General features: G+C 43.1%; 1 protein-coding gene across 2 annotated transcripts in view; it reads left to right on the top strand.

Moving 5' to 3' along the window:
• Positions 1-16,798, top strand: part of PHACTR1 (phosphatase and actin regulator 1) — a 527,166-nt gene that overhangs the window by 253,572 nt on the left and 256,796 nt on the right. The gene's annotated exons all lie outside the window — the stretch shown is intronic.

The following is a 16,798-nucleotide window of genomic DNA, read 5'->3' on the forward strand; positions in this document are numbered from 1 at the left end:
TGGCCACCATATGGCTTATAAGATCCCCCTACTGCTCCAGGTAGAAACTTACTGCCCAACCTAACCCCGTCCCACTCTGACGACCTCAGCTGCCAGGCCCATTCAGCTACAATTACAACAGACCACCTAGAAGCCTGGGGCAAGCGAAAAGTCATGGCTCTGGCACTCAGATTACTGAAGGTACCTGTATGGGGTGAAGGGGCTGGAAAGAGTGTAGAACCACCCTGCATGCCCTGGGGGCTGATGGTCCCCCTTGGACTTCAGGTCCCTCTATATTCATCTCTGGAGTCATGGGGCCTCTCACCACTCAGACTAGAGTTTCCTCTTACCACTCAGACTAGAGTTTTGGAGGTAGGGGTTAAGGAGGAGGAGTGAGGAGGGGAGTTTTAAACTTGTACATTCTTGAAAAGTCATGATTTGAAAATGTACAATTTGAATTTCAGTTCCCTTTAATACTGGCAGCTCTGACCAATAAAACCCACTTCCCTTCAGAGGCCCTTCCAGGTAAACCCAGTTTCTCCTTTTTGAGAAAGAAAAGAAGCTGATGTAGAATTTTGTAGTGATGGCCAGTAAGCTCATGGGTGTCTGTTTGCTTATATAGTGAAATTTCTTCTTGAAGCAAGGGAGGACCACATTTGGAATCCACCTGAAGGAACACTGCCTAATTTCCCATCCTTGGCAATCACCGGGATAGGCCCTGTAATTCTAATAGCTAGTGGTTGTTTTCAGCTTTTGGTGATTGATCAGATGTCTTAAGGTAGATAGGTTTTCAGTAAGGAAGTGGGCCAAACCAAGAGAACAGAAAATTGCCATAAAAATTAAAAAGAACACAAATAATAACAGAGGATGCGCAGACACCAGGCAGAAACAACACCAAGAATTAAGGCAAGAAAAGTGGTAAGAATTGCACTAAGAATTAGAAAGTCATCCTCAGAGCCTAAAGGTTAGGTCCATTGGGGAAGTCAGGAGCACCAAATGTAGCCCAAGTAGATAGGAATTTAAAAACCTAACAAATTATCCAGACAGAAATGGTGCCAAATTTGATAAAGAACGCCAATAATAAGACAAAGATAAGTAACCTAGGCCAGTTCTTCTGGTAGTTCTTATTTGAATAACCTGGGAGCAGACCGGTTTCAAAATACCGATTCCAGGATTTGTCACAGATCGATTAAGATCTCTAGACGTGGGACATAGGGATGGCAACTTCATTTAAATGTCCCTGAGATGATTTACATGTGCATTGAGAGCTCCAGCCCAACCAGTAATCTTCTCTTGTGCTTTCTGTTGGGATAAGAGTTAGTTCCAGGGATGGATGTTCTATGGCTGCCCTGTCCAATATGGCGCCCACCAACCACATGTGGCCAATGGGCACCTGAAATGCGCCTATTCCAAATTGCAATGTGCTAAATACACACTGAATTTTGAAGACTTAGCAGAAAGAGAAAGAATGGAGAACATCTCGTTTATAATTTTTATATTGTTTACACGTTGAATAATACCGTTGATATTATACATACACACACATACACACACATACGCCTTGGGTTAAAGAAAATATTTTTTAGGGGCGCCTGGGTAGCGCAGTGGTTGGGCATCTGCCTTCAGCTCAGGGCGTGATCCCAGCATTCTGGGTTTGAGCCCCACATCAGGCTCCTCCACTAGGAGCCTGCTTCTTCCTCTCCTACTTTCCCTGCTTGTGTTCCCTCTCTCGCTGGCTGTCTCTCTCTCTCTCTCAAATAAATAAATAAAATCTTTAAAAAAATATTTTTTAAAAATTAATTTCACCCATTTCTTTATATTTTTTAAATACAGCTACTAGAATACTTTAAATTACATTTGTGGGTCACATCATATTTCTGTTGGGCAGTGCTATGCTTGAACCTGTGGATAAAACAGCAAAGTTATGCTCCCTGAAGTACAAGAAGCAATGAGAAGACCATAGAAATGAAGGACTTTTTTAAATTAGGATTTACTTATTTGGTTGTGTTAGAAAATGTTGGTTTAAAATTAACTGTACTTTTTTGTGGGTTTTTTGTAGTTCAGTAGATCCCTTCTGCACAAAGGTTAAAACCTTACTCAGTAGAGATTTAGGAATGAAAGAGCCTTTCTGACCTACCCTAGGTGGAAATATTCCCCAGATTAAGTAGAATACTGCCACGGAAGTCATTCAGCCGTGTTTTGTCCAGAAATTAGTGTAGGAAAATTAAATGCTATATAGTACTATATATTTCTTGATATAGAACACATTTACGTACACACACCCCCAAATATCCATTAGTAATATGTAGGTGACAAATGGATCAGATAAGGTCTGATATATCAGCCTTAGTTTAGCTTCCCTAAATTTAGCGAACAAGAAGGGTGAACTTGTTCAAATTGGAGACGTTTTTAATCCATCCTATTGATAAATATCTACAGTACCAAGTACCACGCAAGATCCTAAGAATACAGTGATGAATAAGATAGATTACAGGTCCTACTTTTTCAAGGCTCGCAGGGAATGCAGACAAACAGGCAGTTATAATGTAGCATGATGAGCTGTAGAATAGGGAGCTAAGAAAGCACGGAGTGTTTGCACCTGTCAAAGACTTCCCGAAAAGCACAGCGTCTCCCTTGAGCCCTTGAAGGATGCATGGAGGTTGTTCCAGGCAGAGGGGCGTGTGTATTGATAGGGCTAGAGGCAGGGAAGTGTAAACTGTGAAAACTCAGAGAACGGAAAATAATTCTGTTGTGCTGTCGTAGCAGGTTGGGGGATGGGAGTCAGGTAAGGTGTGAGCCTGGAGAAGCAAATACGCGCCAGGAAAACAGCCCGTGCATTGTGTGGTTATAGGAAGTGGCCAGAAAAGGCAGATCCATAGAGGTAGAACATTGATTCATGGTTGCATAGGGGCTAGGGTGAGAATTAGGAGTGATGGCACCTGTCTTCTTTTTAGGATGTTGGAAATGTTCAAAAATTTGACTGTGGTGACGGTTGTACAACTCTGCAAATATACTAAAGTCCATTGATGGGTACACTTAAATTGGGTGAACATGATGGTGTGTAAATTATGTCTCAATAGAGCCATCAGGATAACAAGGCATTTTATAACCCTTGCTAAGGAGTTCTGATGCTCTCCCAATCAAGGCAAGAAGGTATCGGTGATACAGCTTCCTGCACCCGAATTTTGGACAGCTCCCCCTGGGATCATGCACAACCCCTCCTGTGTAAGGTCCAGCCGAGGGGAAGAGAACTGACCTCAGCTGAGCAACTACTGTATAACACACACAGCATAGACACCTGACACGCAGGATCTCATTTAAATCCCACCACAGCCTACTAGTGCCTTTACTCTATCTGGATGGTTTATTGCTGCTCCAATGGAGATGCAGTTCTCTTCGATCTGAAATATAGACAAGCCCTGCTTTACTTATGAGACATGTACGGCTCAGGGAGGCGAAGGCACCTTCCCAGAAGCACACGGAAAGTAAGGGGCGGAGCCGGGACTGGAGCTCAGGAGATGTCTGATTGATCTAAGGCTTGGTCTTTCTGCTCAGCCGGCTTTTCTGAGATTGGGTGAATAAGCATGCACAGCCCGGAGCAGGACGGCTTGGTAGATTGCCCAGCAGAAGTCCTTACACACGCCCCTTGTATTAATTTCCCGTGGCTGCCGTAACCAATCACCACACACTGAGTGGCTTAAAGCAATACAAATATGTTCTTTCTGGGGGCAGAAGGCTCCTTCTAGAGGCTTAAGGGAGAATCCATTGCCTCTCGAAACCACCTGCATCCCTTGGCTTGCGGTTCTTTCTTTGCAACGGGATCACTCCAACCTCTGCTTTTGTCATCACATCTCCTTCTTCTTTGACCTGACCCTCTTGTCTCCTTCTTACAAGGACCCTTGTCATTTACACTGGGCCCATCTGAATAATCCAGGATAATCTCTTCATCTCAAGAGCCTTACTTTCATCACGTCTGCAGGGTCCCTTCTGCCCTGTACTGGGACATCTTCACAGGTGGGGGGACTGGGATGTGGACGTCTTTGGGGGAGGCCATTATTCAACCTACCATACCCCTGATTTGAAAGGAGAAAAACCCGTGTTTGAAAGGATTCTCAGAATAACTGCAGTCTTCTATATTTTGACCTTGAACATAAACTCAAAAGCTTCTCTTTCTTCATAACCCAAACCGAGACTAGAATCAAATAATATTATCGTTTGTCTCCCATTTTAAAATGTCCTCCTCTTGAAATTTTAGAGGAATAAAGTAAGTTAAAAACTTGATGATGTGCCATGAAGAATATTATTTTCCTTTGAAGGTATTATCACTAGCTGATAAATTGCAGGCTTGCTTTCCTACGTCAAGCCCTCAGAGAGATCCCGCACCAAAGGAACGTGGAAGTGAGGACACGTGAGAACAACCACACATGTGGAATAATATTTATATTGCTCAAAAACTGTTTTGAGGCATCCTTTCTCTTCCACCATGTCACTTAAGGCAACTGTGTGCTGCGTAAAGCACGGTTTAAATAGGCCATTGTCTTCTTTTTTAAAGGTTCTAGGGTGTCTATTTTGCTCTAGGTTTACCTCCTACAGCAACAGCTGTAAATTGTCAAAGTCAAGGCCCCCAATTACAACAAAAGACGAAGAACAAACCCAGAGGCCATGAGGTGGCCTTGAATCTGCTGACTGAAAGCACAATATGGAGAGAGACTCGGTTGTTGTTATTTAAGGGTTCAGGGCTCTGAGGGGTTGTTCTTGCAAAGGTGGGAGACCTTATCCTATCCATAGGATATCTATATATATAGATAGGATATCTATGTAAGAGATACATATATACATATATATATATGTATATATATATGTATATATATATGTATGTATTTTTAATATACATTCAAAATATTAAATGGTAGGAGTTTGGTAATTGGAGAGGATGGAATGTTCCCTTAGCTCTTATGCAGAATTCTCCTGTATATTCTTGTCTCTTTTTGATGAAGGACGATAATACCTTTCTCTGGTAACCACTGTCACCTTCATAGAATAGATCACCCTCTTCATTTTTTACTGTCTTACACTCAGCCTACTAATATGGACATTTTTGTACTCTTTAGTTTGAACTCCATGGCTGACCTCTGCTTAAAGTAGTGTTTCCACTAAAAAATGTCCTAGGTGATTAACCAGATTGAGTCTCACAGTGTAGAATCCTGGGGACCCAGGGACCCTGCTCTCTGCCATGAACTGCTTATATGACCTGGGGGTCAGTCTATCTGGATCTCCTGTGTTTCCACATGAAGTTCAAGCCGGCCAGGGTTGTGTAGTGATAGGACTGTGAGGTGCCTTTCAGCTCCAGTATCTTGTAAGCTCAGAACATTTAGTGGCTATGGGAACTGTGTGTTGGATCTTGGTTTGGGGTTTCCAAGAAGCTGACTCAGGAATAGATACAATCTTGTGTAAGCGGCTGATTTGGGAGGCACACTCGGGAAATACTGGCAGCGGTCTGGGGAGATAAGACAGGAAGAGAGAAGGCAGGCCATCAAGAATACATGATCAAGCCTGTCACCACTGTATGCAGCGCGCCCCCACGTTATTCCAGTTTGGGGGTGCAGACACTAGGTATTTACTTATTCACACACTCCTTCTCTACCATGGGTTGAATGCTGCTTTGGGGGGCATTGTCTCTCCAGCACTTCCTGTGCCTTTACTCCTACAGTGGGGGAAGGGGAGCCCTCTGTTCAGAGTTGCAGGTATTCCCTGTAAGCCTTCTAATTAGGGAAGTGAGTGCCAGTGGGATACTGATGGGGAGCTGACTACGTCTGTCAGAATGTGTGTGAGAGGGGCAGGGAAGGACAGGAAATGAATGGTCAATTAGGAAATGAGCGAGCGGGGGTCTGATGTTTTGGTTTCTTTTAAACTTGCCACAAAGGTTCCAGAAACGACAAGGCATTGGTCTGAGGTGTTTAGTGGCGTATACATGCTACCTTCGTGGTGGGTATAGACAAGAAAATAAATTTGTAGCTCAGTGTTGAGGAAGAGTTTACAAAACTCCTGACCAGAGTGAAATCCTGACCAGGATGTTAGTAAACTTATAGATGATCTAAGTTATTTACGTAGAAACACTTAAAACACCACTCTGCCAAAGTCTGTAATGCAATTTTCTCTCACGACCTGTCCTTCAGGGAAATGACATTAAAATGTCATAATGTCACATTTTAACTCACAAAGAGTTCATCTTTAATTGCTTGGTATAGAAGGTTCAGTTTGGTGATGTGTTTGGGTCTTTCACACATGGCCAGTGCTCTGTGTAAGATGGGCCAACTGGTTCTATGATCATCCATTGCTCCTTGAAAGGCTTTGGCATTCAGAGATGCTCTTAGAAATAAGTGGGGTGGGAGGAATGGGATAATTACGTTCATTTCCCCCTTCTGAACTTTATTTCTGAGAACCCAACTTGCCAAGATCTGTGAAATATAGAAGACGCTTAGCAATCAATCACTGGGGAAGGAGGTGATGGAAGGGGAAGGAGACAGCTGGCCAAGGAGCTCTAAACTTCAGTCATTTTGTACTTCAGGACAAGAGAGCGGGATTGCTGACTTCTACATTTCCTTTGAGAGGTGGCATGCTAATGGCATACTGAAGAGTCTAATAAAGCCAAGTACAGGTGTAACTCCTTTAGGAAACCGTCAAACCGGTAAAAAGTGAAACTCCTTGAGTGAATATGAAATAAGATTTGACTTACATGTGACTTCGAATCTTAGAAAAAGAACAGACTTTCCAGAGCATCTAAATTGACCCTGTTATTTGACTTAAGGAAAAAAAATAAGACCTTGAAAGTGTCGCACCTTTGTCCTCGAGGGCCAGATTGCTTACGGATTCAAGTGTCCAGTGCTGTTTCTACCTGATCACATGGCTGTTTGGTCCCTTCTTCTCCCTCGCCCTCACCTTCTCCCTCTACCCCTCCCCCTCCCCTCTCTCTCCCTCCCTGTCCCCCTACCCCTCTCTCTCCCTCTCAAAACAAGAAGTTCATTTAAACAAGAAAACCCCTGATTTGAAAGGCCCACTCTCAAGGATTCATTCCTTTACCTTAGGCCTACATGTACTAGCTTCACACACAGCCTCCCCAAAAGTTGTGAAGTTGCTTTTGGCTTTACAATGATAAAAGCAAAACACCAAAATCCCCCAGTCATATAAGGTCTGCGAGGGTTTGCACTGTGGTTATTCGCTTAACACAGAGGACATAATCATTTGCCGTTCCGTAAGGACAGACGTTGAATGAGCATATGCCACTAAGGAGAATGGGGGCGTTTGCCAGAAACCGTCTTTTCCGGGCCTTGTCTCTAGTTGGTCTCTACTTTGAGCAGCATACCATAGACCACTGAGTGTTGCTGTTTTTTTTAAAGAAACATTTCTGTGTCCTCTGTCCTGCTTCTGTCAGCTTCACTTTGCCTGACTTACTCCAATGTAGTTGTCATTTACACTGCTGAAACTCAGAAGCATCCGACTCTTGATTTCAGCGCAGGTCATGATCTCAGGTTGGTGGGATCCAGCCCCCTGTGGGGCTCCCTGCTCAGCGGGAGTCTGCTTGAGATTCTCTCCCTCTCTCTTTCTACCCCTCCGCCTGCTTGTGCACATGCTCTCTCTCTCTCAAATAAATAAGTCTTAAAAAAAAAAAAAACCACAAAACTTGCTTCTCATTCCCAGGATGGCTGTGCCCTCCGAATAGTTCCTTTATTTCTGCATAGGAATGAACTCACTTCCGCAGTCAGCCAGGTTTATCAGCCACAGTAGAGAAGATAGAGTTCTCTTCACGATACATAGAAATGTTCAGCCTCACTGCTGGTAAAATGCTAACATGATTATGATGTCATGATCAAATTATAGAGGGTGGTTTTGTGCCATAGCAGAAGGAAGGTGCAAAAAGTCCAAGTCCTCAACATAGGTTCTCATTGAACAGTGTGGAACACTGGTGATTCAAAAAGCTTACAGAATAAACAAATCACACATTGTGTGTGTGTGTGTGTGTACACACGCGTGTAACAGATGACAAATACTGAAAGGGTTTATGTTTTGCCTCTTTCACTGCCTTTGCTCTTGGACACCCATCGCCCGGTGGCCTTAAAGTGACGGAGTTGAGACGAGGATTCATAATCCTCCACCCTTCACCCTTCCCCAACCCTGGCCCAGGCACATCGGGCAGGTTGCGTAGGAGTGCGTCACACATGCCCCACAGAGGGGGCCGTGCTTTGCGCCTGGTGACCTCTCCGCTTTTACTCACACTTCACTCCTTGCTTAGAATATTCCTTTGCTCTCTTCTCCATGGCTGCCTGTCCAGGTCTGGGTGTGACCTGGCCCAGGATCACGTGCTGACCCTCTAAACCAGAAGCTTCGTACTCTAGAAACACTTAGTTTGGTCTTTCTTATGATGCTGCTCACAGGCCTTTGCGTTGCTATTATTCTGTCTTACCGTTTTACACCGTAAACGCTTCAAGGGAACGAGCTCTGCTGGGGCCGCGGGACATGGTGCCTTGTATTCCCTTAGGAGCACCCCATAAGCATTGGGCCGAATGCATAGAAGAGTTGGGGGGAATTGTGGTGAGTTTGGGGTCACATTTGTGAGTCGCAAGCAGAATGACTTCTCTGTGCAGTGGTGGCGAGGCGAGTAGGTTAAAGTGGGCAGGTCCTTACAAGCTGCCCACTGCTTGTCTATGAGAACTGTGGTTTCGAGACTCTCTCTCCTAATTCTTATACAAATTCGTTTTCCCGTTTCCTAGAGACACCGGGTGCAGACCAAAGATAAAGACAGCCGGGAGAGAGAGATAGCCTTGCCGTTATTTATATGCCTTTATAAAAGTGTTCCTTCGTCTTATTTTAACTTTTCAGAAATTCCCTTGTAGAACTGAGTCTGCCTACACAATTTCTTTATAATTCAACTTGTGCATCAATATTCATAGCTCCGCCTACTCTTCCTTGCATTTTGGGGGCTGGGTGCAGGTCATACAGATGTCTGGGGATTCACTGTGACATAAACTTGGCCACCTTCCCCCCCGGTTTACCAGTGGGAATGTTCAGCAAACAGGGCTACATGTCGGGAGTCCTCGGGCACGCAGCCTCCCAGTCAAGCTTGTCCAGGCCACGTTGCCTTGGGTTTCTTCTCCTGCATCAGCTACATTTTACGGTGTGAATACCGGCCTTTTCGATGGGCCAACATGGGTAATTTTGGAATTGGCAGGTTGCGATTTTTCAGAGTAGGTTCTGTGGATGTGATAGTATAAGGTACTCCTGCAAACAAGTCGTGCGAGAGAGGCCGGAGACCATCCCATGAAAACTCTTCTGCATCTCCGTCTCTCTTATAAAAGCAAACTGATGTTAACTCACATTAGCCAAATGTCTTCTTTTTTCTTAAAGATGTATTTATTTATTTTTGGAGAGAGAGAGTGAGCGTGAGGGGCAGAGGGCGAGGGAGAGAGGATCTCAAGCAGACTCTGGGCTCAGAGTGGAGCCTGACATGGGGCTCGATCCCACGACCCTGAGACCATGACCCGAGTCAAAGTCAAGAGTCGGTGGCTTAATGGATTGCACCACCCAGGCGCCCTCGGCCAAGTGTCTTATCGTGACTGCACGTCGTGGCACTTCCTAGGTCCTATCGCGAATAGGAAGAAAACCTTTAGGCTGAAAGATAGCATATATGCCCCTTCTTTCTTCTGTTAGAATGTGAGCCATCCGAGAAAAACTCATGTTGTAAAGATTTCTGGTTATGTAGGAAAAATTCCATGGAGCACCCCCAAATATAGGCACTTTGCTTTACATTTATTTAACTTCTAGACATTTTCACCTTAGTTAAAGGATTGAGAGTTTTCCAGTTCAGAATCTGACCACGGGATCACTGTCTTGTCCTATGTGCATTGCCAGCCCTCAGAAGGGCACCTTGTGACCAGTGAGCTGATTGAACCAGAAAGTTCCTGAATGGCAGGGCGAGGACTCTTCAAGGTACAAACCATATGTAAGTGGATGAGTTGTACCAGGTAGCTGAATTGGGGCCTCAGCTTACCTTGACATATATACACACACACACACACACACACACACACACATACATATACACTAATAAAATCTTTTGTGTTTTATTCCCAGGGTCTTATCCAGGCCAAAATAAGATGCCAGTTACTTGAGCCCTGTCACATTGTTCCCATTCCCAGAATCCACTTTCCTGCATCGATTTTCTTGTCAAATCTCAGGAAGCCTCTTTTCCTGGTTGTCTTTGGGAAGAGATCAAATGTTTGCCTATTGACCAGAAATCCCAGAACTGAAACTGAGATAAACCATGAGTTTGCATTTCCCCTAACTGGCAGGTCCCCACAGCCCTATTAAGAATCTTCGTAATAGGATGTGGCTTCCCCGCTGTGACTTCCCCTGAATAAACTGGCCTCTGCTTGCCACACACCTGCTGCTTTTGCAACAGCACGCACCTGATATTCTTCTGCCTGGACCTGCCTAAGTTCCAATTCCCCAAAGCAACTTTCTCCAGCCACTGCTTAAATCCCTTTTGTTCATTCCCCTGAGACATGAATGATGACGTTTCTACTGCTTGCCGGTTATTTACTCATTATTAAGATGTACCTACCTAAAGCTCCCTTTCTATGTTGGCTCTCAAGAGACAATTCACCTGCATAAAAAACACTAGACTTGAAATCAACCAACATTTGTCCAAAGTCCAGTTTCCCTCCCTGTTAGAGCCTCTACTTTCTCATCTGTCCAGTGGATCAGTTCCTGACCCTCAAAAGATGTTCTTCCTAACTACAACTAATGAGTGTATATTCACAATAAATATGTACTTGGTGATGTAACATTCAATGTAAATGAGAGGGTTTTTCAATGTCTTCCTTTACCATTAAAGCTAAGACCCCTAGTGCCTGTGTGGCACAGTTGGTTGGGTGTCCAGCGATTGATTTCGGCTCAGATTGTGATCTCAGGATTGTGAGATTGGGCCCTGCATCGGACTCTATACTGGGCATGGAATCTGCTTGAGGTTCTTTCTCTCCCTTTCCCTCTGCCCCCACCCTCAAATAAATAAATAAATCTTAAAAAAAAAAAAAAAACACCTAAAAATCCAGTCTAGGTTGGGTTGGGAGGGCCAAAAAGACAGGCATGATGGTAATGGAGAGAAGAAAGCAGATTCTGGAAACATGGCGCATCAGGGTTGAATGTAAATGGACAGTTCTAACCTCAAGAACTTACATCATTGCTCACTTCTAAGCTACCCCCCTTTGGCGTTCCCCAAAAGGTTATCTTTCAACATGATTTTGTCATCTCATAGACACTAACCAGGTTATATCTATTACTTATAGAATATTAGCTAACATTGATTCCTATTTTTTTTTTTTTTTTGTATTATTGCCAGGGAAAGAATAGGGTCATGAGGCTCACATAGCTAAGTAGTTTGTTTCATAAGGAACTAGCAAACCTTCTCTTTCTGGGTCAGTAATACTGGAGCGTCCACTGATGATGGTTCAGAACACGTGGTTAATAAACAGGCAGCCTGTGTCAATTTTTATAGCACATTCATGGAAATGTAAGAACAGAATTTGACCAAGTATGTCTAACTAAAATAGTCACTTTGCATTTGAAACTTCTGATTTACAAGTTCTGTGACGAGTTTTATACTTAACAAAAGCCAGATTGCCCCTTAAGTTAACATTATCTAAACCACAGTATTCCACTGGCATTTCCAGCTGAAATTGCGTCCAACTGAAACCACCTACATTGAATTTTCATTAATAAAACATGAGGTTTGTCAGTATTATCATTGTTCTAAGTTAATATTTTAAGAAGCACTTTGAAAAATACTCTATAATTTCTCTAATTCACACCTGATCTACCGTAAATTGTCTCAAAATCCAAATTTTCCTATGGCTCAGATTTCCTCTACAGGCAATAATTTAAGCCTGAGGTCTTATCTCCAAATGAGACATTAACTTGCAGAGACCAGATATCTGACTTCATGCACATAGAGGTTCAGAACTGATTGAGGGTGGATATAGTTGGATCTCCTATATTCTAGTAAGTGGCTCCCTTAATTTTCATTCCAACAAAAAGCAAGTTCATTTGTATTTAAAAGTGGCTGCTGTTTACACTGAACATGCCGCTTCAGAAGTTTGTAAAGGACTGCAAATTAAATTATATATGTATATATATGAGAAATGAATGAAAAATTTTCAGTTTATGAAAAATGTTTTTAACTTGGGTGTGTGTGTGTGGCAGGACATAAAATTCTAACCTTAGAAATTTATATCATTGCTTACTTTTAAGCTATCCCTCTGGAGTTCCAAAAAAGAGTAACTTTCAATTTTATTTTGTCATTTCCCAGACACTAACCAGGTTATAGCTTCCATTGATAGAATATTAGCTAAGACAAATTTCTAAATATTTTTGTACATATCAATATGTATATGTATGTATTTATATATATGAAGTTAATAGCATTTTTCATAAAAGCTAAAACCTAGAAACAACCCAATGTCAATCAAGAATGGAATGGATAAATTATAACATAATCATAATGGTATACTACATAGCAGTAAAAGTAGCAAACCACAATTATATAGATAAATCCCACAAACATAGTATTGAGTGAAAGAAGCTAGAATACATATTGTATGATTCAATTTACATGAAGTTCAAAAGCATGCACAATTAAGTTATACTGTTAGAAACAACTTCGTTACCCTGAACTGGGGAGGAGGGTGAGGTTGGTGATTGGGAGGGAGCACTAATGGGGGCTTATCTTGATCTGGGTGATGTCTGCATGGATATTCCTGGAACTTCGTCCACAGTGATGTGTGCCTTGGCATATTGTAGAACTGGATATTGGATTGTCTAGATCTGTTCCAAAACTTTCATTCCTAATTGGGCAGTATTTTTATCATAAAAGATATGATGTTCTGGAAACATAAAATCAAACATATTCATGGAGTCCTGTGTGCTTATTCTGTGGGATTTAAAAATAAATAAATATGATTTCAGTCTTCCACTCACCAGATGAGAAGCCATAAATAATATGCATACATTCATTATTCACTTAGCATTCTTTTAAATACCGGCTCTGTGCAGGCAAGTGTGCTAAAAATACAGGGACGGATAAAAGTACTCCTTGCCATCAGAGAGCTCCCAGTCTTGTTGGGTTGATGGATGGGCAAGCATAGTGCTTCGTGACCTGTGTACGTGATGCCAGGTAGATGACACCAGTATATTAGAAACCCTTGGACGACTGAGGGGGTGGAGGTGGATTAATCCTACCTATGAGGATGGGATTTAAGGACAGCTTCACAGATGAGGTGATATTTGGAGAGTTCCTGATTCATGTTCGTTTGGGAAGACCTGGTAGGACAATATGGTTTAGGAGGAATAATGTAAGTAAAGGCCAAGACAAGTGAAAACGCATAGTTTGGTGGAAAGCACATCTGAAGGACACCTCCCCAGCTGCTAATGGGCTGCCTTGGAGCAATAGATTTTTCCCACTTCTTTATATAAGACTCTCACTACACATTTCCTACAGTAAGAATGTATCAGAAAAAAAATACATATGTAAATAGGATTTTTAAAGGAATGTGGTTTGGAATGTTAGGATCACAGCCAATCATCCATTATGAATAGGTTAAGAAGAATCCGGAATCCTGAAGATTTGGATTTTATTCTGTAGGTAAATGGGAGATAAGAAAGGCCTTTTTACAGAGGGGTGACGTCAACAGCAACAACTGGAGAGGAATTCAGAACAGTATTTGATTTAGCCCCAAAATGTGGTACATCAACATATGCACTGGGTCGGAGAAGACAACGGCATTGTGGACCAGAATGTGAATGACAGGCTTCATGGAAAGACATGGGATTGGAGCTCGTCCTGGCAAGATCTGTAATATTTAGATCAAGGAAAAAGCGGGGGAGAGGACATTTTAGGCTGAAGCAAAGTGTGAGCAAAAGCAAAGTGATGAGGATAGATGTTCCTGTTTGGAAATAATGAGATCTGAGGGCGCATAGGTGAAATCAGGGGAGGTTAAGACAGCTTCTCGTTCTAGAAGGGAGGTTTTGGATTTGATTGTATAAGTCAGGGGAGATTTTCAAGCAGAGGAATGATGTGATAAAAATAGTTCTTGAGCAAATAGAGCTCATTCAGCAGCAGTGCTCAGGGAGCTGTGGTGGAGGAAGCACGAACGATCTCCATGTGGGGTGAGCCATGGAAGCCATAGGAATGGAGCAGCAGAAGTAGCACATTTTAAGATTAAAAAGTCAACGGAATAGGTAAGTATTGGCTAGGGACTGAATGAGAGGAAAGAGTTAACTTTTGGAACAGAATTCCAAAGTCCTGAGGATAACTATAAATTGCCATAGAATCCCATTCAAATGGAAGTGTTACACTAGTCCCCATTATGAAGGCATACATTTTTCCAGCAACTGGGCTGGGTTGGACTAGCCACCCATGCTCTGGCTGAGGCTCCTCTGTGACCCATGGGGGGCATTTATGAAAGGGTTGGTCAGCCTCTGGCCATGAAAAAGAGCAAGCGTATCTGGTAACAGGGGCACTACCTCTAACACTAATCTTAGACATACCATGTGGCAGCCAACTAAGGTAATCAATGGGAATGGACATTGGAAATTAAACGGTTTGGGCTCCGTTGCAGTGTATCTTGATAGGCAAAGACACGGAGAATAAAGGCATCATTTCCTTAAGAGCTTCTTAAAATATGGAAGAATTGTCATAAGCAATTACAAATTAAATAGTCTTCATCTAGCCTGATTGCTGTAGATGACCTAGAAATCATCTCAAAGTATTATGTGCCAGAAAGTCACATCACACCGATCGCCAATTACCATGCGTAGATAGCAAAAGGGTGTGAAAAGTGCTTGGATGCCATGTTAAATATTCATTATGAAGTATTGAAGCAGAAAGTTCCCCTTCGATCCCTAGTTACAAAATTATCCACAGTGCTGGTAGGGGTGATGCATTATAAGTACATGTCCATCAAACCATCATGGAAAACCACCACCAAGATGCAAAATGATAATATTTGCAAAGTACTTAAGCAACTTTTTAATTCCTTGATCTTACCTCCCCACTGCATAGAATACATTTTTCTTCTTTTTAGCTCAGAAATCATAAAAGGTTGCTGAGAGTTTAAGCAATGTGGCCACCATCATGGTGACAAATGGATAGCAGGAAAAACTGAGTTGGTCAAGAAAGTCATGTTTGGATTTGGGGGACCAGGGATGCATCAGTTAACCAGTCTGTCTTGCTTGCCTTTCCTACAAAGTAAAAGAATCTATCCATCTCCCAGGGTTTTTGAGAGGATCAAAGGGATAATGGATGTGAAAGCAGGGTTCAAATGTGAGATCCCTTCAGTGTGACTAGAATGTGAAGTTCCCGCACATTTTTGAACTTTGCAGAGCCCGCTCGGGAATATTGATCTCCAAGAACAGCGTGCTTCTTGTTCAGCCTGCTGCTGCAACAAAGGTTTAAAAAGGAAAGCACTGTTTTTAACCATTCGTATGAATATTTAACAGCACCACACTGCATGTCATAGAGTTCTCCGTCCTCTACGTGGTAATTAGCAATCAGCATATGGAACACCACTACACGAGGAGTCTTCCAGGTGGGCAAGCCATTCGTTCATTCATATTCCAAACATCATTGCCATTCCATGTGTACAGGCACTGCAGACACAGGAAACATGAGATATAATTGCTCTCCACAGAGTCTCGAAGTCTTCAGGGGGAGGGAGAGAGAAAACCACATATTCACACAGCCACGTGAGAGCAGAGGCCTGAAGAAAATGTTACAGGAGCACAGGGGGAAGAGTGAATAACTCTGCCTATGTAGGCAAGAAAGTCTCATCCAGGAGGTGACATCTGAGCTGCAGGTGTGGCAAACCAGCTAGGTAGGATATTGGGGTTGTGGGCTGTCTACAGCAGTGTAACCTCAGGGCTCCTGACTGAGGCCCTGCACTCCTCAGCCCCTCACCCATCCAACTCCCTCTTGGAAGCATTTTCCTTGAAGTATTCTAAGGCCTTATCAGGTACCTTTGACCGAACGGATGGCAGCTCTCTAAGCGGGGAGCCCTGGACCTAAACCAGAACCCCTGTGGGCCCTGGACCACTGCTTCTCCTTTTTGGGATCATCTCCAACCCTCTAACTCCATCCCACCCCATGCCTGGCATGTGAGGTTGATCAGATGCCCCAAGGAGCTCAGCGTTCTCACCATGGGTTGGTTATGGGCCATGGAGTCCAGGGGGGTGGACTGCCTAGCAGATTTAGCAGATTTTTCCCACTGGCCAGCATGCTAGTGTGTGTGTGTGTGTGTGTGTGTGTGTGTGTGTGTGTGTGTGTGTGTATAAATCAGGTGACATGCTGATATGGGCAGACTCAGATAGTTTCTATAGACAAGGACTCTGCACACTGTAGGGATAGCTGTGGTTTATAGAGCAGTAGTATGTGTCTTCTCAGGACTACCCCACACTGGAAAACTCGACTGACCAGTAAGTCACTGCTTGTAATTATAATAGCTCACTCCATTATGACAGAAAGAGTGAACCTGGACCATTCTCTTACACCACACACAACAATTAACTCAAAGTGGATTAAAGACTTGAACATAAGACCTGAAACCATAAAACTCCTGGAAGAAAACCTAGGTGGTAAGCTCCTTCACATAGGTCTTGGTGATGATTTTTTTTTTTTTAAGATTTTATTTATTCAACAGAGACAGAGACAGCCAATGAGAGGGGGAACACAAGCAGGGGGAGTGGGAGAGGAAGAAGCAGGCTCATAGCGGAA

This window comes from Ursus arctos, unplaced genomic scaffold, assembly GCF_023065955.2.
Source record: "Ursus arctos isolate Adak ecotype North America unplaced genomic scaffold, UrsArc2.0 scaffold_31, whole genome shotgun sequence".
Taxonomy (NCBI): Eukaryota; Metazoa; Chordata; class Mammalia; order Carnivora; family Ursidae; genus Ursus; species Ursus arctos.